This window comes from Rhopalosiphum padi, chromosome 2 (genome assembly GCF_020882245.1).
Source record: "Rhopalosiphum padi isolate XX-2018 chromosome 2, ASM2088224v1, whole genome shotgun sequence".
NCBI lineage: Eukaryota > Metazoa > Arthropoda > Insecta > Hemiptera > Aphididae > Rhopalosiphum > Rhopalosiphum padi.
In genome coordinates, this window is record NC_083598.1 from 83,342,105 (window position 1) to 83,368,701 (window position 26,597).

Sequence of the window (26,597 nt, forward strand, 5' to 3'; positions counted from 1 at the left end):
AATCAAGTTATATACGCAACTGAATTATGCACTGATAAAGTTTTAATGTTATATGTAACTTTAATGACACATATCACTAAATCAATAATTTCGCCAGGGTATAATTAATATTATTAACAGTATTATAATTTAGGTACTTTTAAAAATGTTTAGGCCAATTACCTATAGATTAAATACAACATATTAAAACTTTTTCTCAGATAAGACTATATTTTATTTATACTACAATGGAATTAAAATTAACTTGGATATAATTAGCAATGTATAGTAAACAGTGAACATATTGTACAATATTATAAAAAACAAATATTAAGTACAATAATTTCAATGAGCGGTGTCTTTATCATTCTTTATTAAAGTTTGGAATACCTATCATTATGGTTACCAAAACTATACAATTTTACCATGATAGGATGTGTAATTTTTTTAAATAGAAATTTAAAATGTATAACCGACATATTCATAGATTGTACGGCAAGATAAACATACTTAATACATTTTATTATTTATTAGTTTATTACCTCAAACTCATTGATCTATGGTTTTACTACGCATCTGATTACTCCAGACCAACGCGCGCACCGGCCACTGACTGAATTGGTTCTATAATTCATTTTTAAAAATTTTATAATTCTATCCTGGTGTGTTATTAATTTACCCGCTTTTTTGTATCGGTACAAGTCGTACTTAAACTGTTTCTTTTTTCCTGTTATTTCATCATATATAATGTAACTGTGTGGTGTATCTATTATATGATCACGATTTTAAATCATTATTTTTAAAATTATGATAGATATATATATATAATATATATTTTTAAATAATGTTTACAATAATGTGTACATATTAAAAATACGTATTATATTTATATTTTAATACTTAATTCGGGAGTAGCAATTTTTAAAGGAAATAAATGGACGTATTCAAGGACGGCGATCATGGTATTTTTTTTTCAAAACACTAATAATAAAAAACCAGAAATTAATGACGTAGGTAAATCTCCCACTATCTAGTTATTTATCCACGGTTTGCCAAATATAAATACGAGCTATCGATAATCTAGAGCTTCATAAATACTTAAGTCATCATCCTAGCTTATATAGAACTTCTGTAAGTCGCGGACTTTGTTACAGCCCAGTCGACAGTAAAAAGGTAACATCAACACATTTCAATTTCTTTTTTTAGTTTAAAATAAATAGTTTTAATTTATTAACTTTGTGTTCTAGTCAACGTTATTCAAACATCTGTCTATCCGACGTATAGTCAACTTTAAGAACCAAGAGCAATTCCGATCACTACAGCAAGATGAAATATTGTCTATTGATTGTGGTAGCAGTATGTTTGTTTTTGGCGATTGAAATGGTTAACGCCGATTGTCCAGGAAATTGCTGGTACTACAGGTCCGACGCAACCAAACGATGTGCTTCTCCGACAGCGACAAATGAGTGCAGTGGGTATGATCTATTTGGCCTATGTCGATGTTGGTGTTGTTAAACTTGTCTTTTTGATCGATTCATAAATTGCATGCAACATTATATAGTTGTCTGTAGGTATTTTTATTTTACTTGACTTCGGTAACAATATGCTCATGTTTGTATTACGGATTACGCCTATAATGAACGTTGCTATTATATGAGTTGTGTTTTCTATGCTTCTTTCACAATTCAATTTATCCGCAGAAGCAATATAATAGAAATTTAAAACCAACTAAATTTATATTTGCTGTTTATGATGACGGCGTATCAACTTCTCTTCTCACAAACATGTCATACCTAACCAATTGTTTTTTATTATACCTACTTAAATTATTAAACTATTAACCAAATTTGATAATGTAATCTATGTTTTTTATGTTGTTGAGCAAAATATGCATAATCACTATAACGTTAAACAAAATATGTATAATCACCTTAAAAAATATGTTGTATTATAAACTTATGAAATTGATGTAAACTAATACAGAATATATTTAGTACTTTTAATTATTTGTACACAATTATATAAATTGATAAATATAATTTTATAATTGACGCACAATTTTGAATTTATAAATATCATATTTTTATATCAAACATTTAATTACAATCAAAGTAATAAGGTATTCCCTAAATTAATTATTTAAGGAAGACTTTTTACTTTAATTTTTATTTATTTCATACTATAGTTTGCATACCTTTTTTTGTTCTTTCAAACTAAGATAGTAGCTGTTGATATACAGTCGATTCGTGATAACTCGAACCTCAATGACTCGAAAAACTTGACAACTTGAATTGTTTTTTATTCCCTTCCAAATATAAATGTATAAAAATTCGAGTTAAATATATTGAATAATACATATCTCAAAGCGAATTTGTATTTCCCTTTAACTTCGAGTTATCCCGACTCGAGTGTATTTATCTAATCATATTGAGTTAAGGAGTAGTTGGTTGGCTATTGCTACTAAACGAACTGATTTTGCGATTTGTGTTATTGGGCCGATATAAATAAAGTAGTTTAAGTTCTATAATCTATTTTATAGATTCTAAAAACTTATAACTTACATTAAAATTAACATATTCATACACAATTTAGCTAAACACATATTTACTCATTTTGCACTTCAAGTAAGAAAAAAAATGCATCTTACAAATTTTTTCAACAAAATGTTTATAAAAAAAAAACATACAGTATGTTGAAATCTATACTCAAAGTCTAAAAATATATTAAGTATACATAAAAAAATAAGTACACTTAAAAACATACATGTAATACATTTATTATAGTATTATATGGTAATTAAATTTGAATGAAAACAAATAGAAATTGAATTAAAAATGTTTATGCTAAGCATTTTAATTATAAAATGTTTCAATGACATCATAAAAATTTAATTTCTTTGTAAAATCTGACTATAATTATTTTAACTGAATAATAATTTAGCTTTTCGACAGTGGTCCTTGGTTATAAGTAAAACTTAATAATTTTTAAGACCAAAAAAGAACTCTGTAGAACAGTTAGGAATAGGCCTCTGTTTTTTTTTTAATCAAAAAAACTGTAGATAAAATGGTTGCGTATTGAGAACGGACTAAGCACGTATGGTATTAAGCTTTAATAAAGTGGCAACAAAATGTTCTCATCACTATTCACTATTAAAGATGCACAGCTGGTGATTAATATATATATATATGTATATATAAGGTGTAACAAGACTATTTGACAAATTTCCATTACAAATTTTATTATATTTGTTAAATAGTCCTGTTACATTCTGTATACTTCATAACTATCTACAGCTGTTATTTATGATAATAATTGTGATTATGAATAAACGTTGTAATATCTCTCAAACCACAATAAAATTAAATATCACACTAATATAATGGAGTACAAATTGAACAATTTAATTTATTAATTTGTGATGGTAAAATGACGTATTATGATTTGTCTACAAAGTAAGTGGTTATAATTAAAGTAAATCTATTGAAAATTTCGATTTAGAGTACTTAGACTCTATACTTCGTGATCCAAGCTCCACTACTGGCTAATCAAATAATAATACACTCGTACTCAAAATGTGTGTGTTTTATGGACCTGTACAAAATCACTGAATGTAACATAACATAAAGAGTCTATAATCTATAAATGAATGTTAAGATTGGTAGTCATTTATGAATCATAATGTTGGGCAGATGGTGAACACAGGCGAAAACCTAAACATATCCTATAATTATATGTTAATGTACCTAGTGTAATATTAGACTGAGGCCGTTGTCAGTCCTATGCCGCTTAAACAAATGGTGGTGATAACCGACAATCGCCTACACAAGTACATCGAGTAGTGGTAGAATAATAACAGCGTTTTCCTGGACGATTTGGTTCTGGTCGCGATGCAAATAACTTTCCAACGATATATCGATTTGTAACAGGTGGTAGATATGTTGAATTATAGGCCCACGTGATTCGCCCTGCACTGATTAGGGCGACGTCGATGTGCCTATAATAATACATGTGTTCCGGGAGAGGGAGTAACCGGCCGACGTCATATGCAAGTATACCTAAAATGATGAAGAAATACCCTTTAAAAGAAAGGGTCTAACATTTTTATTTTTTAAGTTATAGGCTAATCAACTTTTTTTAAATAAAACCAAACCTACCACACATTTCTTTATGTTTCTCCAAAACTTTTCAATATTTTAACATAATACTTTTTTTATTTTAAAGCTATTTAATTATTCTATCAACCACCATACGCAATTAAACCAGAATTATGCAAATTATTATTATTAACTTGAAAAAGTAAACATTTTTTATTAAAAGTTAGAATTTATAAAAATAAAAAGGACATTTCTTCATCATTTTAGGTCACTTCCCCCCGGAACACATTGTATATCATTGTTATATCGAGGTTTTAAGTGGGCAGTCGTAACGACTAACGACAATATATTCCGTCAGGTCTACAGATAATTTTCGGATAGTCAACCGTAGTTACTCGATTTTTCGGAATGTATACATAATAATGTATAATTATCTATACAATTACGACGACAACGACGACGTTAGCCATTTCCGACAACCGTTTTTTTTTTTTTTTTAAACAAATTTAAAAATTATCTAAATAAATAATAATTTAATAAGAATATTTAATTTAATACAATCGAGCTTAGTGTTCACATTCTCACATGTACAATATGTTTTCCCATTTTATTCCTTCTTGGTCGTCCATCGACCATTATATATATTTCAATGAATAATATTATAAAATTCCGGCGCATAAAAACACTATTTACTATTTTAATTTTTGAAACCCAAGCATCCCCTAACTTAATTTAAAAAGCAAAGCCCACTTGAACCAGTCCATTTATAAGAAATATGCGGTTCAGCCCGGTCCACGCAGGGCTTTAGTGCTCATCGGCTGTGCTATATCGTCGGAAACTGCAGGTGACGCGGCTTAGCGCCGTCACAGAATTGTTGACTACGCAACAGTGGTGGCACGGCGTTTTGGTGCTGACCACGGGTGGTTATGTCGGGCGCCGATGATACTGCTGGATAGGCAACCATCACACTACGTCACTGCGGTGCTTCGATCGATTAGGTTGCTTGGTCACTGGGTCGCTGATATATTATTATCCATCGCGGTGTCGAGTCGTTTCCAAGGGCTCCCGTCTCGACGAGTTTCGCGGGGCTTGCCGACAAGTCGGCCTTTTGATTGTCGTCGTCGGTCGGATTAGATAATATTTTAAACGTGTGATCTGGTACGGTGACGGACATCGCATTATTGAATGGCTTTCTGGCATGAGAAAACCACATCGTTTCTGCATGTTATCGCGTTTAAATGCGATGCGCGACTGCGTGGTTTTCACTTTTTCAACGGTCTTTCGCCGATTTTATCGGGCATAACAATTTAACACAGTTACTTGTATTGTTGCCTTATTGATGGACCTGAGAAAGGCCTTTATAATGGGTGGTAATCGTTTATACGTTAACTGCGTTGATGTTGGACCATTTTATTATTTGCATCTCGTCGTCCAAATGTCTTTCTTTCACCATTTACAGTGAACTCAAATAACTAATTATGTATTAACTATTATTTATATTATAATATACATATACTTATAACAATATATTATTTAGTGTTTGTCGTGTAATATTCGTTAGTTCTCGCTTGTTGCTTTCTTGTTGCACTTGAAATTTTAAAAGTCTAAGGGCGTAAAACTTTTCTATTCAACCTCGTCTTTTCGATTAATTTATTATCATTAATAATTAAATAACTATTAACTATCTATAGGTGCTGCCACAGTCGTGCTGATAAATAGATATACTCAAAAACATCAATAATACGAAGGATACATAGAAAAAAAATCCAGCTCAATAGGTTGTTGATTCATTAATATTAATCATTTATAAAATACGAACATAATCTTACAATAAATAAGCGAATTACCTTTAACGCTATTATTTTTTAACTTGACTAAAGATAACATTAAAAATGATTGGATTTAAATTAATTTATAGTGATTATAGTAAGTTTAACAGTTATATATGATTGAAAGAGAAAATTGAATTATAATAACTTATTAATGTATATCAATAACGCAAGGAATAATAAAAAATATAATAAAAATAAACAATAGGCAAGATTTTTTAAGAGAATAATTCCAAGTTTTAACTATATAAGCAGATGATTGATTAGACTTAATTTGTACCCATTGTTTATTTGACTTTGATAATATAACTGCCATTGTTTATTTTTGTTCATAAAGCCTCGCTTATAGATTTAATGCCGATAAATTTACATTAATTAATATTTTGCACGAGACTTTAAATAATTTAATATTTAATTAGGCGAAAGAAAATCTTTAAAATAAAAAATAAGCCATAAGTGAATAATACACGCTTAAAAAGTGAACAAATAGTTTGTGTAGATATTGAATATTATATTATAATGCATTTCAGTTTTAGTAATTTTAAAATATTGCCATTTATCGTACCGTATACAATAGAAACCATCAAAGCACGCATGAATAAACAAACAAATAAAAACAATATTAATAGTTTTTTTCTTCTTTTTACTTCGTTAAAAATTTGAAAAAGGAATTAGACTGTATAAATCACGTTTAACGTAGCCCAGATTGTAAGTTTGACCTAAGACTTGATTTATAACAATTCACAATAACAAAAAAGCTGGGTTTATTGTGTAAATATTCTTTGAACAGTTTGAATTAAATAGGATATGTTAATTCTACATTACTATCACCCGTTAAAATGGACCGATTTAAATCGTACCTATTGTTTCCGGATTTTTTTTTTTTTTTGTACGTAAACTATAATAAATTATTACCAAATGGGGAAAAAAACATATCATATATATTTTGGATAACGCGTTGATGGACGAAACCATAATGCAATGAATTAACAATTTTTTAACGTAAATCAAAAAATAAAAATAATATAGAATGTTGAATTTTTCACCAAAATAAATTTACAGTTAGAGTTTCAATAAAACATTCAATTTTTTTGTGTTTTTTTTTCGTAACTATTTAATCTTTTTATTTCAATATTATTTAATTAACTTTTTATTCTAATATTTTAGTACTTTTTTCTATTATAATACTGTTTTTGGTAGTTTTCTCCACATTTACTGGAATTTTTGTAATATGTTTCATTTAACATTATAATGTATAAAGTATATATAGATTCTAGTGATTATAGAATATTATAAATGATTGGTAACACAGTTAATTTAAGTATGCAATCCATACATAGTTTTACATTTATACAATTCAGAATTATATTATTATCTATAAATCAATTAAAATATAAATTAAATTTGTTCAACTGCATCAGTAGTACAATAATATTTGTTAAAAATGAGATAACTTAAAATAAATCTGATTTGATTTAATATTTAATTTTCATTAAAATTAAATGCTGGAATACATTTTCTTTTTTTAAAATTAATAATTTTTTAATCTTCTTAGGTTTATATTTTTACATTAAGACTATAAAAAAAATTTCTTTACTTTAGTGAGCTGCAAAATAGAATCAAAAAACGTTTTAAAAAGAAAAAGTCTGTTGACTTTCACATATAATATTACTTTCTTTAATTATATATTATCAGTGCTTTTGATGTTGGTGCTCAGGTCGATGTGATATATACAGACTTTTCCAAGGCATTCGACTCTTTAAATCTTTAAGTTCTATTCCACATACCTACTTCGATGTTCTGGATTTGGTAAACTCCATCTAACAGGCCTCAATTTATGAAGCTTTTTGGTGTGAATATATCAAATCCGCTAACCTAACATAGAGAATGGATACTTCTGGCGTACTCCAAAAGAGACAATCTTTAACATTTTCTTTTTTTCCCTTTTTGTCAATATAGTGCAAAATCTGTGCTCTGGCATCAGTCACTTAAAATGTTTTGCAGATGACATGAAATTGTACGTGAAAATTTACTCCTTAGAAGATTGTATACTTCTTCAAAGCGATCTGAATAGATTTTTCAAGGGGAGTAAAATACTTGGCTAGGCACTCAATATTGGTAAATGTCGTTCAAAATGACCAGTGGTCGGTCTCCTGCAGTAGCTATGACCTATTTAATTAATGAAATTAGACTCCTATCAGTTGACACCATTCGTGACTTGGGCTTTTTGTTTTCACCTTCCCTTTCTCCGCGTACACACATTAATATAGTATTATATACAAAGATTATAAATTATTAAAATTGATTTATCTTTACTTAGAAAACTTATATCTCTTCTAATATTGATGATCCTTCTCTCTTCTTTCTCTCTTAAATGTTAAAGTATACCATTACATGTTACTCGTTATAAAATTATTTTTTAGATTTCTCTCTGCTCAACCAATTATAATAAGGCCAATGAGCCAATTAATCAATTAATAGTTTAATGAAACTTGTAAATAATAAGGACCCTTCTATTTTATAATATATAAATCCATTAGCGTTATACACTTGTTATATAATATACTTATCTATACTTGTTGCTTACTAATTGTTATATTTTTATATTGTTCGATATTACATTATGTTATAATATGTACTCTGTATCTACTTGGATGCAAGCCTGTTTCGTATAAAATAAAATAAAAAGGATCGTAATTTTAACTTTTAATCTTTTAAAAACAGTTTTTTAATTTTTTTATTATTGTAAAAAACACAAATTTTATTGAAACAGTATATAATCTTTGTTTTTAATTAAATAAATTAAATTATTAATTATTAAAAAATATGTTTTAAAGTAAATAGTTGAATTTAAATTTAAGAAGTGGGAGAAATCTGCAAAAAAAAAAATTAAAAATAACATTTTTAAAATCAGTTAAATACCGGAAACAAAATTATCTATAAAATTAAGACTATTCTTGGTGTTTAATAATGTATATTTGTGGCCAATTTTAAACTCCTTGTAAAACATCAATACCTTGCCCCTTAAACATGTATCTTAATATAATGTATTGTAACGTAATAAATTCTCATATTTTTATTTAATATTATTTATGTATAAGCCTTAATCAGTAATAGGATGTTTAACTGTGTAAGTACAGTAATTTATTATTACTAGTGAAAACAAAATATAATCGATATTGTATTTAATAGAAGTTTATTTTATCAATATTGTAGTATTTTCATATCTCTTAGATTAAAACTCTTTTTTAGGCATAACCTATAGGCAAACACAAATGAATTAATGTGTTCTGTGTTTACTATACATGCTTTAAAACGTGTTTCAATTTATTAAAAATACGTAACTAGTCTGTTTTAAAACACATACTATTATTATTAAGGGAATTGAAAGTGATGATTTTAATCTTTGTCTAACATACGTGGATTATAGGAGTTTAGACGTGTTTCCATCCCAACGTACCGATTGATTTAGCGAAGCGATTCAAATTCTAAAAACATATTTAATTTTGTCGTCAAATCTACTTAAGATTGACTTCCCAGATTTCTGAATTTTGAATTATAATTGTATTTTAATTATTCTTTTTTAATGAGTTAGGAGGGGGATTAGATAATTAAATTAATTATTAGATTAGATTCTGTAAGAGTTAATTTTTAAATTATGTTTTTGTTTTTTTCTTTTATTTTTATATTACTCAGGAGGTTGTTAGTAAAAAGTACTTCGAAACATTCAAGTATCCTTCTATTTATATTAAATTGGATTAAACTAATAGATTTTTGAAGAGGTATTTTTGTACATACAATAAACTTATTAATTAACTAAAAATTATTTTTTGGAAATAATATTCTAAAAAGCTATTTTTACTTATAAAAAACCATTTGATTAACTAATTTTATAAAAAAATTTTATTTTATATTATTTAGTAACCGACATAAATGTATTATACTTTAAATTTATCTGTAAGTTCTTATAGTCTATACAGACCCTTTTTTTAGTTCAATCTTTGATCGTAAGTTTTATTATATTCACTTTAAGTCTTTATAAAATATTACTATAATTAGTTTTAATCTAATTATAGTAAAATTTAAAGGAAATAATTACAGGTTATTTGCTTTTAATTGTAAAAAACATTATAATAATAAAATGTTTTATTATTATGCTTTAAAAACTTTTTTTAAATATAAATCGTTTTTTAAGATTAATTCACTCTTTTAATAAGAATTATAACTTTTAAATGATTAAATACTAAACCACATTATGTTATTAATATAGGTCGCAATTAATTATTAAATATAGAAAATACAAAACTATAAATACAAATTATGAATATTTTTCTGTACATATAAGAATTGTATTAAAAGTTGTTTATATTAACTATACCGCAATTGAAATATTATTATTTAAATAAATCGGAATTATCATCATGTTTAATGTTTTAAGTGAGTAGAAAATAGATTTTTAATACAAACAATAATTAGATACTTTGACGGCTGAATATGAGACGAAATCAAGTGAGAATGGAATCTAGATAGATAGAATTGTTAGGACGAGTTAGGAAGTACAGATTTCCAAAAAAATAAGACAAATTTGAAGAATTACATGTAAATACATAATAGAAAACGATGGAAGAAAATCATTTTGGAGGTGAAAAACCTCAAAGGAGCGTAAAGCATAAAATAAAAAATGTTTTTATGATATTGGTTTTTATAATTTTTTTCATCTCTACTGAAAATAAATTAATACTCTTAAAATGAAACCGATTTATTTTTTAAAATAATTTAGTGAGAATGCGATTTCCTAGTTATTTTTAACAAAAGTATTACACTAGTAGGTATACTGAGAAATAAAAAAACATGAATAATTAAAAAAATACCTAAATAAATTAGTTACGACAATACATTGAATTATGGCTGACAGGGAACAAAATTGGAAATTGTCTGTGAAAGGGAGAAATTAAGGTTGCAGGCAAGTTTTAAATTAAATAAAAACGCGTAAATATGATGTTAGTCGTTTGAACTATTTAAGTAATTTGAATTTATACTTTTTTCAAATCAATTTACCGATTCCAAATAAAAATAATAGCTGAAAAAACAACAACGCTATAATCGTTATTGTTGATTAATTTCATATTTTATATCGATCACTGGTTTATTATTGATTAATATGGCTGGGATTTATATGTAATAAAAAACCAAAAATATGTACATATTTATGTAATTAAAATGGCCAAAATATGTAAGTATATAATAAAAAATATGTAATAAGAAAAATTTTAAATTATATTAACGTGTACAATTAAAATAAAATTCTACATAAATTTGAATAATATACAATTATTAATTGTTATTAATTTATAATCAATTTAATTTTAAAAATATAAAATATAAAGCTATTTTCACAACCATGCAAACGCAAGTACTAAAACTGTTGAAAAATCGTAAATATATTTTTTCTAATAATTGTTAAGTATAAAGTATAATCTAAGATCATTGATGCATAGTTATCGAACAGAAACAAATAATGAAATAACTAATAAGATAAATTAATATCAAGTTATTAATATTTAACTAATACTTTCATATACTTATTTCCCATAATAATGCATTATACACTTACAATTTTTACGAGTACTATTATCTAAGTATAAATGTATAATACTACTAAACCATCCGAAATTCTCAAAATTTACGAAATATGTAAACAAAAAGCAGACATTTTACAAATAATGTTAAGATATGTATTTATGACGAAATATGTAAAATCATGTAAAATAAAATATGTTTAATTTTATTGAAAATCACTTGAAATGAATTTATCATTTCCAATACTTAATATTTATAATGTTTTAGTAAAAATATGTATATTTACATACAAATCCCAGCCCTAATTGGTTAATATTTAACCCTGCTAGTTTCTTAACAACAACAGTTAATTATTACACTCTCGTGTATTTTTTATAATACTATTATATTTTTTTATTTATAAGTATCGATAATAGTTTTTGTTATAGAAACAAACAATTATCTGATGACGATAATGATGATGATAATAATAGTAGGTATACTATTTGCTGCGAACTTTTTCAAATTATGGTGGTATAGGTATGTTATGTGGTGTATTATATTTTATTATATGATTATTACATGCGTTTGATGTATCCGCTCGTGACTAGAAACGTTGGAAAATCTACGAATACACGTGAAAAAAATCAATTTACTAAACTGTAAACAACTGAAGAACATTTTTTATGTTTTTATTTTTTTATAAAATATCTCTCATGGTCATCGCATTTAAAATCCCAGATGTGACATGATGGAATTGTCGAGTAACATTTAATAGTTTTCTATAGCATAATCATCATAGGTAAATACTCTATGCAGTTTATTTTTTTCACCCCTGCAGTAAAATAATCACATTATTTTTAAATAGATAACGAAGTTAGAATACACAACATTGTATTATAAAATATATAATCTACACCATGCATCGTTTAATCGATCGGAACACAACAATAGTCGTTGATCGTTGATAAGGGACGGCATTTCGTGCGGTTCGGTCTTTTGAACGTACAACCTTTCGTTTACACGTGAAAGCTAATGGTTTCGCGATTATTACACGCGGAAAGGTAACGGGGTCGTCGGTTATTTAAAAAAAAAAAAAAATACTAATACTAACACACATGTGTATCAATATATCTGATACATATTTTATTACGTACATGCTAACACGAGCAATATCAGTGGATAATAATATGACCAAAATAGGAATGTAGGTTTTGAGACTTTGTCCAATCAGTTCTCGTTAAATTAAAAAATATATTAAAAACGATTTCCATTAAAACCGAGAGGTTTAAAAATCAATTTATCCGTTACGCGCATTAGGAACAAGGAATGCTACTGTCGATATTATAAAAATCGTAATAACGACATAATGTATTATACTATGGTACCAAATACAGTAATATATTTATATATATATATCATAATATAGAGTAGAGATACATTCGGAACATAGTATTATTCTTTGGGTCCGACGTCGACAGCTGTACGTGTTTCCCGCATAATATATTGTATATTATTATCATTTTCGTTGAGTTTTTTTTCAGTACCTAAGTATATAATTACAATACAATAATATTATTATTTATTGTAATATTATAACGTAACGAACTGACCGCTACGTATATCATCGATCGTTATGCAATGATATATTTGCAATTTTGAAGAAATTTAGCGATCGATTCGGCGTAAGCACCTACATTATTATATTTGCTATCACGGACAAAATGTTTATAAAATCGTCTGTCTGTTTCTAGTTTTTAGATACTTTTCAATAACACACAAGAGGGTGTGTTCTACGTTTAACTATACAGTATGGATTTTTAAATGGCCAAACTTTTTATTTAACTAACTCTGGTTGTTTAATGTAGTTTAAAACATATTAGTATATATTTGTTTTCGAGCTTTTAAAGGTGAGTATTTTATTCAATTTTTAATCTATAAAAAAACTGATTTCACCCCACCAAGTATGTCGGTAAAACTAGTTTGGTAGTTCATTCATTTGATCTTTAAAAAAAAAAAAAAAAAATACTGATATTAAGCGTCAACACTTAAATATATTGTCAAAAATGTAGAATTATTAAAATAGTTTTTAAAAATATGGTTTTAAGCTAAAAAACATTGCGGAGAAATTAGTTGTGTGATAAATTAAAACATTAGTTAAATTGCTATTAAAAATGACAAAATGGAATTAAAAAAAAAAAAATTAAATACAATACAAATTTAATTTAATTTAAAAAAAAAATGCAAATTAAAAGTTTTATTTTTATATTCTTTCTATGCAAATTAGTAATGACATGCAGGAATTGACATTATCGATAAAAAATATACTAATATTAAATGGGTTTTAGTACAATTATTTTTTTTTAAAACTTTATTCCAAACACATCGAAATATGAAATAATATAAAAAAAAATTCAAAATAAAAATAAAATTTTTTATTATTATGAATGATTAAATTATTACATTTTATGAATAGTAATCAACAATTTAGATCACTCGCAAAAAAGTCTGGAGGTTATAATATTAAAATCCATGTTCACAATATTTTACTTAACTTATCCTAAGTAAAATATCATAATATAATATTTTATTGTGACTCACGCATGTCCGTTATTTTTAGGTGCCTAGTGACTTACGTCCCAAAATGTATTTAATGCTTAAGTTGCGTTCAAATGAAAAAGGTCAAAAACAGGTCATATAGCTGCATAGGTAAGTACCATTGTTCTTAACTCCCGTTTACGTCTAACCTAGTTGCGGTCTCGTAAATCCATACGAAAAATTGATTTTGAATGCACTTTGTTAATAGATATACGAAAATATGTTATATCCATCTTCTTGAAGAACTGTATGCTACAATTATACAAAGAAATATAGAAAAATTTTGGTTATATATAAATATTATTATAAAAAATATTTAAAACATATGAATCTGAATCATATTATATTATAAACAAAAACCTGTAATTGTATTTTCTTCCTATTATAGTTATCGATATGAAATATGTTTGTTATATAATGTAATACGTTAATAATAATATAAACATTATATTATTATGTTTATTATAAATAATAAATTGTAATATGTTAGTATTGTACTGAACTTGCTGCGCTCACCACAAGCTATGCTTGTGGGGCAGCGTCATTAATTATTTTATTTTTAATTTTGTTATCTTTATGTAAAATATTATTGTTATTATACTTTACCTTAAGATTGCAGACTATCTATTCATTACTTTCAATTTGATTGTTATCCCCATTTTAAAGTAAGTATAATATTATATAATATTAAAACACATATTAGAAACAATATTTTATATTTGTATATTGCATACGATTAATCTGTAAAGCGAGTGATAATTATAATACTAATATTGTATGCAATGTTTGAAATATTTATATTGCGTTTACCATTTAGGTACAGTAAATTAACATACATCATTTAAAAAATTGATTTAACGCTAACGTAGTGAACAATATTTTTATGTATAAAACAACTAAGGTATAGTTAAGGTTGATATTTTACTTATACCTACTAGCAGCAGTCAAGTTAATTTATAAATTAAATATCACTAATGAATACTTCAACGGTAACATAATATTAATATATTATATTATAATATGTAAGTATATAATATACAAAAAATAAAAAACTTATCGATGTAAAATTATTATTTATAATATTTTAAATACTATATAATATTAGTCAACACTTTTTACTTAGTTATTTATTTTTTGTCAATATTACAATTATGAAATATTTAAATTTTAAATGCAAAATGAAATTGATATCAAATATGAAATTCAAAATATTAATAAAAGAATGTATAAATTGGCGTTTAATTAATATTACCTAATAATTATTTCATATTGCAGAATACCAATTTTAGTTAAAATATCGATAATATTGATATAGCCAACTTTCCTCAACGAAACGGGGATGGAGGTTACCGAGTGAGCTCACTGCCTGTAGAATATTATGCCTTTTTTACGTCCCATTATTTTAAATGGAAGGTTAGTAATACGGAGTAGGGAAATTATGATGTCCTCTCTCAGATCTCCTTATTTTTTTTAGCTCGTAATTATCGTTATCGTCATTCTCACTCACTTGATATCACTTGTGAATGCCATTCACCCCACACATAATCGATTATTTCTTAAAAATACTAATCACATTATAACCGACAATAATTCTATACCTAGTCCTATAATACACCTATACTGGGCTGACGGTTATCAATCACAATTCACGAAAATACCGTGCCTGCGGGACACCCAATATCCTAAAGTATTTAAAACCAATAGCTTTATTGATCACCTCTCGCATAATACACTGGTATCCGATCACCACTCATCCGATGTTACTGCTGGACCACTGACATCGCTGATATTGCATTAACGGTAAACATAGTCGTACAACTTCAGTGGCTAATCAGTGTTCTTATAACTACAGTATAGGTACACGTAACGATACCTATTTCACTCGAAAATCTCAAAATTCTATCTTAAAATAGTACCATATCTCCCGTCAACGGCTGCCACCCGTCAGTTCATAATATATTGTTACGTAGTACGTATAGGTAGATTTCAAGGTTTGATTTTTTTCCTTTCCGTCATCATCATAATACCGTCGTCGCTTCGTAGCAGATATAGTTACTGTGCCCGTCCGTCCGTTTTCGCGCCGCCCGGAAAATCGTTCGCCATTACATTATTTCACCGCCGTCGCAGTTAACAATGAATTTCGTTGTACCACACACATACGCTATACACACGAAATATAATATATATATATATACAGAGTCGAGAAAAAAATATTCGAAAAAATGCGTTTTGTAATCACACTGCAGCACGAGTGTGTGCGACCCGCGCACAATGACCATCACGTACGTCTCTAAAAGATCATATATTATATATTATATGTGTGTGTGTGTGTGTATGTGTGTGGATAGTTCATTGCTCGGATGCGTATAGTTCGTTTTTGTTCAGATATATACAGACACACACGAGTGTACATATAAATGTTATACGATCACAGTCGTGCGGAGGTGCAATATCATTTTGGAGAAATGTCGGACGAGAAGGAAAAAAGGTGAAAAAAAGTAATACATTTATAATAACACGTATATAAAACGAAAGACATTATAAAATGTGACCGCCGTCGCCCTTACCACGTATACTGTAATATGCACTTTCTACACGGTGAATCCCGCCAAGGTCTCCCCGTTTAACAGTCCATCTTCGTGGATTATGTTTTTTTCCATTTTTATTTTACCTCCTCCTCCTCCTCCCTCGTCAGTCAGTACATTCCCAAAAAATATAGTTATGTCAAAATTCGTAAACACGACCACCGTAATTTGTTTTTATCATTATTATCATCATTATTATTATTATTATTTTCCGTCTTTTTCATTGTTTTCATAGTGTGTTCACTTGACAGGAAATTCATAGCCCGACGCAACAAAAATCAGTCTTAGTTTACTAAGACTTCATCACCTTACGAAGCGTGTTGCTTCGATTCTTTTGGGTGATTTAAACCGTCGTCAACGGGGCTATTATGAGTTATGATTTTAGACTTAAGAATATATATGAAATATAATATATAGTAATATGACTAATATGATGAATAATCATATTGATAGATTGTACATTTTCAAATTGTATGTATAATATTAGTGTTATACCTCATCGTATTCTTATATTCTATAATAATATGACAATAGTAATCCGCAGAAAATTATTAAATAAACGCGTCAACAAATATTGCTCAACAAAATGTGTTAGTTGAGATCATTTTATTTGTATATAATAAACAGTACCTATTAATAGTTTAGAATAATATTAATGCTAAAGATTATAATATTTATATTTTTGGCTGAATAAATTGAAAGAATAATATTGACTATCCTTTCTCCAATTATATATTATACATCACTTATACTCTTCAGGCCAACCTATCCCTTCTAATACATCAGTAGCTAAAATTTCGAATAATAAGACAATAATAAATAATGACAATTCATAAGAATCCATCAGTCAACCGTATAGAATTCAAAATACAGTTTTTCGTTAAATCAACAATGCTCTATCATATTTTAATAATTTAAGAATACTCTATATAGGTCTAGAAATTAAAACTGTACGCGAAGAAACTGTAAGATTTTATAAAAATTTCCACTCTAGATCTATTGCCTATCTAAATACCTAAATTAGCCACATTTAAACTTATAAATATTTCTTCGATATATCTTAAAAAAATTGTACCATAGTTTGATGCGGGATTCAAAATTAAATATAATTAAATAAAAACAAACGATGTAATTTTAGTCCACTCAGTGGTTTCTCCCATCAAACTGATCACAATTATATTATTTATCACATATTTATTTTGTGTAAGTCTTGAGCAACTTGGTATAGTCAATTTCACGTACACACACGTATCTATATATATATATATGTGTGTGTTTGTGTAAATTAATTTATAAGGTTTATAATCTTAGAAATTATTGAATCAATAATAATTAGCCTAAAATTGTATACACATATTCCTTAAGACTCGTAGAGTGTTATTTGGTTGGTTTTTAACTTCTTTAGGTTGGCTTTAAAAATTTGAATGATTGTTATTTGTTTATTACACGATTGAACCATGAATAAAATTGATTATAGAAATAGCATTTAAAAAAATATTATAGACTAGCCAACCTGCCATTCGTATGTGGTTTTTTAAATAAAATTAAATGATACTTATGTAATTAATTTTTTGTTATTCAAATGTACAACAATCGGTAATACCTGTATGTCTGTATAATATACACTCAACAATAATTCGACGTATTTCAAAGACATTTTCAGTAGTTGTTTTTAGAGATTTCTAAAAAATTAGTCAGTAGGACCACGTACGAAAATATACCAAGTGTTATATATATGCAATCTACCACAGGCGGATTGTTCATCTCGATTAAATTAGTGAGACAAAGCGAGGTACTCTAAAACTGAGATACACCGATATAGCGTCGTATTTTTATGTTTACACCTTTAGTAACTTCAATAAATAAATAAAAATTCGAGTTATCAAGGTGTTCGAGTTATTAAGACTTAACTGTATTTAGTTTTCAAAAAGTTTCGAAATCAAGCTTGTGTAATCTTAAAATCATTATTATATAACTCTCATTCTTCTAATATACAAATAAATTTCGTTAGTCAATTTCGTTTTTTACTTTTGGATACAGACCAATTCAATTACTTGTTTCACACCGCATCTCTACGAGTGTACCATTTCCCTCATTGGATCAGATCCAAGCACGTGCATATGAGTAACTAGGTTCAAATACTTCCATGACCCTTGCTACTATATGAAATCAAAACTAAAATAATAATAATAATAATAATTGCACAAAATCGACTTTGACACAACCATTTTAATTTAGTATTTACTATTAACTGTGCCAGTGCAAGTCTGATATAGCTCATCATTTTATGCAATAAAAAAACAATTGACTATACATTCTATACGTTGTAGTAATGAATAACAATTATTCGACCCATATACAATATTATTATAGATTCTATAATATAGAACACATTCGTTGTACAAATTTTAACAAAATATTGTATTACATTTATATTATATGAATATTTTATGGTCGTAATATATAATGGTTATGACTTATGATTATATTCTATGAATAAACTTATGTTTTATTTATAATGTTTTATGTTGAAATATAGTCAATAACTATAAACAATGTAATATGTTTATTATACATTGTATTAAACGAAATACGTTCCGATAACGCAGTCTATTCGATATTTTTCTTTAATCAATTTCGTTTTAAAAAAAACATCGTATCTAAGAGTGTATGCAAAATAGTTGATAAATACAATATAATAATATTACATACAATGAATACGCTAATAATTCATCGAAATAGTAAGTTATTTTTCTTCTAATAATGAAGCATATTTCGGATAGTTGGATATATAATGCGATGGAACCGTCTATTTGCCTAGGTATGTGTGCAGTATATTATATTATTATGCTAAATTATAGTCGTATGCATGAAATATAATAATATATTTGTATAATTTTATGAACGGTATTACAATTTTATTGTGACGAAAATGTAGAACACCGATTGTTAATGTAAATGCTAATAGCTAGCTGTATTATAATTTATATTTATTTCACGACAAAGATTGAAAAAAATAAATAAATTACCATAAAAGTATAATACATAAAAGATGGTAGAGAGTATAATATAGCCTTGATTTCAAGCAAGAATGAAATTTTATTCGCATATTCGGTATACAAACACGACATATTGTTGATATTGATATATTTTTTTTACTGATCTTCACGGGCAATGACGAAAATGTAATAATATAATATTTACCCACCCGCATTATTTTATATTAATTTAAGAAATGTATAAGATTTTTTTCAATTAATCGTAGGTAGATAAATAATTTCGAGAAAAAGCTCTCCATCGTTAGTATTACTTGTATATATCTATTTCGGAAGTGAATTTTGATAAAAGGTTTTGTGTGCCAACAATAGATATGGCTGATCAATATCACATATATATTAAATACGATTGGTCCTGAGATTAAAAATGTAATATAGCAGTAGTTATTATAAATGTTGTATTCTTTAAAATTGAAAGATTGCTTATTCCTATTAAAGGTATCATAAAACTGATTCTCTCCATATCATTATAATGGAATTTTAATATATACATTGTACACACTTAAAATAATTTATTTAATATTCGTTTATAGATTATGACGTGACAATAGTCAAGAAATTCAATAGTGAACAAAAATTCACTTTTGTATATAATTTAGCCATTTCGAACATATTTTATAATCACTAAGACATTTCATTTATATCATACACTTTTATTTGAATAAATAATATATTATGAAAAGTTTGTTGCATCATAATGAATTATAATATTTTATTTCAAGATTCTTGCAATAATAGTTTATAGTTATTTTAATATTTTTTTTTAAATACGTCCTAATTTATTGGATCATTGAATTAATAAAACAGTTTACGGCGGTAAGATGAGTATACTTAAAAATAACTGTTGAAATATTTAAAAATGTCATGTATATCAAAGAACTTTATTCACTTTATCTATCACGTCACACTACGTTGTATAGGTAGTTCTAAAATATTTTCATATCGAGTATAATTTCCTGTAGAATAAATAATTAATCGAAACCAATTTATCTGCGGAAAATTGTATTGACTGGTTCATCTGTATTTACACACTGATTATTACGTTAGTGACTAGTTTTTTTTATAGCTATACGTCATCGTGGTATTAACATTTAATGAATTGATATTGGAAACAATATCTTATAATAATAATATGAAGTTGAACATTAAATATCCAAAAGAACCATCATCGTTATTCGTCACGCTATAATGTGTTTCGATAGCAAATATACAACTAATCTACGAGTCGTCGTTGAAAAAAATACTTCAATGATTATTTACAGTATTAAAGTCACGTTCTGTAAATCTATTTAATTCATAAGTTTAATAAAATAAATAAAAAGTAAAAATCGATTTTTAAATTTTAGTTATTTTATATAGCTTTTGATTTTTAAATTCGTGTTAGACTGAACAGTATATATTATTTATGATGCAGTGGTAATACGTTGTGTATTTTTTTTATATAAATTTGATCAACATTCTTGTAAAATATGAGACGCATTGATCGCCATAACTAATATATTATAATATATTAGCAACATAAATCCTTACCGGACGTTAATTAAATAAGTCATTGCGACAAAAAGGTATACGTGCAATCATACAAGCCGCATGTTATTTGTACCTAAGTACATGCAGCCATTTTGAATCGCCGTTCCATTGATCTCGAAGATTAGACGCTCTTCAATATTTACATAATCAATAGCAATGGTGTTATATTTAGGTCGGACCTTATTTATAATATATTATAAATAGGAAACGCTATAGGTAGGCAAACTGCTTACGTATAAAAACGTTTTATGTGTGGAGACGTGAGCGAAAAACATCCCAAATAACCGTATAAAACGTCCGGACGACGTCAAAACGTATTTTATCCACGACATGGCAAGGCGGCTGAGGGGTAGGATTTGTGAAACCGTTGGTGTGTAGTGTGTATAATGCATATATATATATATATATACCTATGTATAGAAAAGAAGATCGAAAATCGAAAAACTATCTGTCTATATCACTTTTGGCCGATATCTACATAATACACTTTGTATATTTAATATTTATGTTATATACGTATATTATTTATAGAAACGCCAATAACGAAGCGGTTGCGTCAAAAGCTTTATGCGCGTAAGGCGAAAAGGCACACGTGCTCCCCGCGCTGCAGCATGATTGTCCCCCTCCTATCTTTCTACATGAAAAAAGCAACACGATTGCGCTCCTTGAAATATAGATGTTGTGTTTTTAACAATTTTTCATTACTTTATTTAAAAATATTAATACACGGGAGATAATGAACATATTTTGTATTTTCTCAAAATGCTAGCACGACCAATGGACCAGAATCATACCGCCGACATTAATACCTATCTCACAGCTTTACACTTCACATCTCTTTATTCGTGAAGTTATATAATATTGTTAGATATCCAAAGTGAAACTTACTTAAAAATTATAGTATTAAATAAAAATAATTTAAACAATTATCGAAAAGAACAAGAAGACAAAATCATATAATGCTATCTTGAATAAAATTTGAACAAAATGAAATAGTATACTATGTATACAAGAATATTTGAATAAAGCGATGGGATCGCGAATTTGTGATACAAAATTGTAATTCTTAATTTCATTTTTGATTTTTAAAAATGAATAATTATAATAAAAATATTATTTATTGAGTTATCTTATATCTTAGAGGAAATGTTATTATTATTTTTTTTAAATATGACAAAAATGTAATTCATAGTTCTTATGTATTTATATTTTTTTTAATAGTGTACTGTGGGAACTATAATAACATAGTAATATGAAATAATTTTATTTAACCAAGCCAACGATTTAATTTTTTTTTTTTTTTGTTAGCACCAAGCCTGTAAAATTGGGAAGGAAAATTGTTAAAAGTACAACACCTATATTTCATGGAGCGTAATTGTGTTGCGTTTTTTTCATGTAAAAAGGTAGAATGGGTGCAATCGTGTTACAGCCGTTCCCCGTATACATCTATGTAAACGAGTCTACGAGAAATTGTTTGACCTTTCATCTACCACCTACCTGCACACTTGCTTGGTACGCATCGCGAGCGACTTTAGCAAAAGCAAGGAGTGGAACCCTAGAAATCGATAAAAAAAAAAATAATAAAGACTTCCGACCTAAAATAATTATATTAAATAATAATTATCGTCTATGAGCTGTTATCGGCTTTTACAAGAAAACCTTTACTAACTATCTATATTTTGAACAAGTTGACGGGTCGCGTCATAACTCACACATAATATTTCATAACGTGTAATCGATTAATCTGCTGTTTTTGACGAATGGTTTTGATTTAATTGATTTGTTTCGTGATGATAATTACGCCGCGAAGAAAGAGACTTGCTGCAATTTAATCTTAAAATAATCAAAACTATTTGTTTTCAAAATCATGCAAACCATAGTTTTTTATGGATACAGTTTATTTTAAACCAGAACATGGTGGTTGAGGCTGTGATTTATAATTATCGTTTACCGTAAATTTTTTATAAAAAGAAACAGAAATTAGAATAGATATAATAACAATCATGTACATTTTTATAAAATATATTAAATCACATAATATATAAAGGATAAATGCATTCAAAAACCATTAAAGTGACTAATGTTGCAATATTCAATATTATGCGTGTACTCGGTACCGACCGCTTTTTTTATTCAAGAAATTATTTTTTGTAAATTAAACGTTAAATATTGTTATATAAACTTTTTTTTAAGACAACAATGATCGACAAAAAAAATTGAAAGTTTACCCTTTTGTTTGACTCCTGAAAATTATTCACTTGAGTTTATTTTACTAACACGCGTTATATCTATTTTTAACAAGCGTAAAATATTTAAAATATTATGCACAGAGTTATAGCTTTTTGGTTCTTATAGTTTTATTATCACAATAAATTATTGCGTTTTTTACTGAAAAGATTTTGTATTCGTGTAATGTGTTCTATGTATATCATAGTGCACTATAACAATCATAAATATAATTTCTTCATAATAAATCAACATATAATTGTCTTCGATAAATGTGTATAACTAAAAGTGTAAATTATAATTCCGTTTAATAAAATAATACGAAAAAATAGATAAATTATGAATATTATAAATGTTGTTAATGTTTTATTCATTTTAGGCATAATTATGACTAAACGTACTATAATTAATAGGTAATTAAAAAAAACATTTTAAATATTGATACTTCGCAGGTGTTTGTGTTTGTGTTTGTCATTTTATTGTAGTTTTATACTGATTGATAAACAAAATTATTGTTTGATATACAGCGTAGAATTTTTACGCTTTTTAACAGTGCAATTGTCAGGTTCACGATATTTTGTCGATGACCATTACTTATATTTGAACATATTGTTTAACATAACAGGTAAATATCATTAACAGTACATTAAGTTCTTAATAAACTATGATGAAACTGGCTGTTAGAATATTAAAAAAAAAAAGTCTGTAAATGTCATAGTGTATAATTACGTATTGTAATAAAAACCCCTTGAAAGAAAAAACTGTGGTTACACCTATACAAATCATTTGTTTTGTATATGCGCATAAAAAAAATGTGTTTCACTTGTTACCTTCAGGCGCAGAACGAATACTCTGGAAAAAAAAGACAAAACAGGAGACATTAAGACATATATAGACAGCAAACGTGAGTGAATATTAAAAATTGCTGCAAATCATAACGTCATTCGTATTTTAGCATTCATTTCTCGTTGGCGGGAATAAACTTTTTGTACAAACTTTTCAGCAAGTGCATAAATTCACGTGATCAAATATTCAAATTTAAAATGTCTATCGCAGTATTTTCACCTTAACGGTTTACTTATAAATGCAAGGCACAGTAGTGTTTTATATGTTACCTACCAAATTGTACACTCGTTGTTACATTGATTGAGTAAAGTAAATCAATTCCGTTGAAAATTTGTATGTGTTTACAATAGTAAATCATTGATTATTTGCTTATCAATTTTAAATAATAAATAATAATGATAAACCAAGTTAATTTGTTGCCCGAGCAAACAAATGTCAAACCCTAACAACGTTTAAAATTATTATTTAAAAACATAACGAAATAAATTGAATCCTAATGAAGTAACACGGGAACGCATACATAAATCAGTATATTATTATTTTTAATTTTGTAATATTCAGTATTTTGTTAAAAATTAAGAAAAATATGATGAATGAGATATTTTCGATAAAACTCGATATTGTTTGTGTTTTATCGTTTATTTTTAATGTTTTCTGTTAAAATTGTATTTTTTCCATCTCTTATTGTGTGCATTTATATGATATAACATAATTTATATTTAATATTATACATGAATAATAATAAACATAATAATATTGTAATTGGCATATACATTACATTATTTAAGTTTGATTTAAAAAATAACTTAAGTGTTTAAGTACTATGTTGTATAAGTATATTTACTTTAACGTATGAATGATATGAAAAGTAAATGCATTTATATAATATAATATTATATTACGCACACTGTATTATGTGTACATATCTATCTAATTATAAAACTGAATGATTCAGCCTGCTGCATTTCTGTTTCAATTTATTTATTTATAAGTTGATAATATTAATACAATAGGTAAATTAATGGTGTAGTGTACATTTAAAATAACTGTAGCTAAATACTTACTATACATAAATAAAAGTACAACTGACAATTACAATTAATTTTGTTCTATGAAAAAATATTTGTTTTACTGGTATAATAAAGAAAAATAAATTAAAGTTTATTTTTGGTCACAAAAACATTTTTATATTTTAATAGGAAATTATTGGAATTATTTTTGTACCCAAGTCGTTTGGATAAAATAATGTAAAAGACTAAAACGATAAAAAATGACGTTTATGTTCTCTCTATCGATCGTAAAGTAACTGTACGATTGTACTTATTTTGATAAACTTGATGAACAATTTTACAGATTCTTAGTGATTTTGAAAAATAAATATATTTAATATGTTTTTCTATACTGTTAATATTTTTAATTTTATGTATTTCACATCGAGATTTATTTCTGGTATTATATTAATAAGTTTTATAAATGCGTTATATTTATATAAATTTAATATATTATTGATATTTATTATCTACAAAAAAATAAAAATACCTTCTTCCAACCTCTTAATTTTAATGTTAGATAAAATATAAAATATTCAAGTCATTTCCAGACTTTTATGGTGTCCTAATAATACAATTTTCAATGACATTTAATTGAATTTAACAATAGTTTGAATAATAACATATTGTGACAATGGTAAGAAAAAAAATAATACTATATTAACTATATGTTACATTGCTTACTAAGATGTTTTCATTCACTCTATAATCATTGTAAATTCTTAATTATATCGATGCGCGCATACAATAGATTGTATTCAATCAAAAATAGACTAAATATCAATTTCTAAAATGTTCGTCGATTAATTATTGATGATGTAGGTCGAATGACAGAATTTAAATCATCTGATCTCATTACTATTGATGTTTTACCATCATCATCTGAATACAAAGAGGTTTTCAATATATGTTTTTTGTACTTCTTTAATTCGCCATATATTTTTTGAGATATGTAAGTATTTTCGTGGGATAAATATGTAGGATAAGCAAAGTTCACAAAATGAAAAATCGAGACCACTTCCGTGACCTTTTTCTTTTTGTTATATAGGTGCATATATAATAAATACACATATTCTATACAATCCGTAAAATATACTGCTAATTTATTTGCATAGGGACAATATGATAAGTATAATACTACATATTAAGAGCTTATAAAAACTGCGTATGAATGTATATGGAATGAACGTGTTATTTACAAACAAAATATAATTTACTATGGGAATTAGTTAAAAATAGAATATAG

At 26.6% G+C, this 26,597-nt stretch overlaps 2 long non-coding RNA genes across 2 annotated transcripts; both read left to right on the forward strand.

The window, feature by feature from the left end:
* Positions 1–274: 274 nt before the first annotated feature.
* Positions 275–2,037, forward strand: LOC132921873 (uncharacterized). The gene is made up of 2 exons (XR_009660967.1): positions 275–1,152; positions 1,227–2,037. It is a non-coding gene; the product is annotated as an uncharacterized LOC132921873 (long non-coding RNA).
* Positions 2,038–5,764: 3,727 nt separating this feature from the next.
* LOC132921185 (uncharacterized) lies at positions 5,765–14,679 on the forward strand. Its single transcript, XR_009660837.1, has 3 exons — positions 5,765–5,851; positions 14,082–14,170; positions 14,268–14,679. It is a non-coding gene; the product is annotated as an uncharacterized LOC132921185 (long non-coding RNA).
* Positions 14,680–26,597: the final 11,918 nt, after the last annotated feature.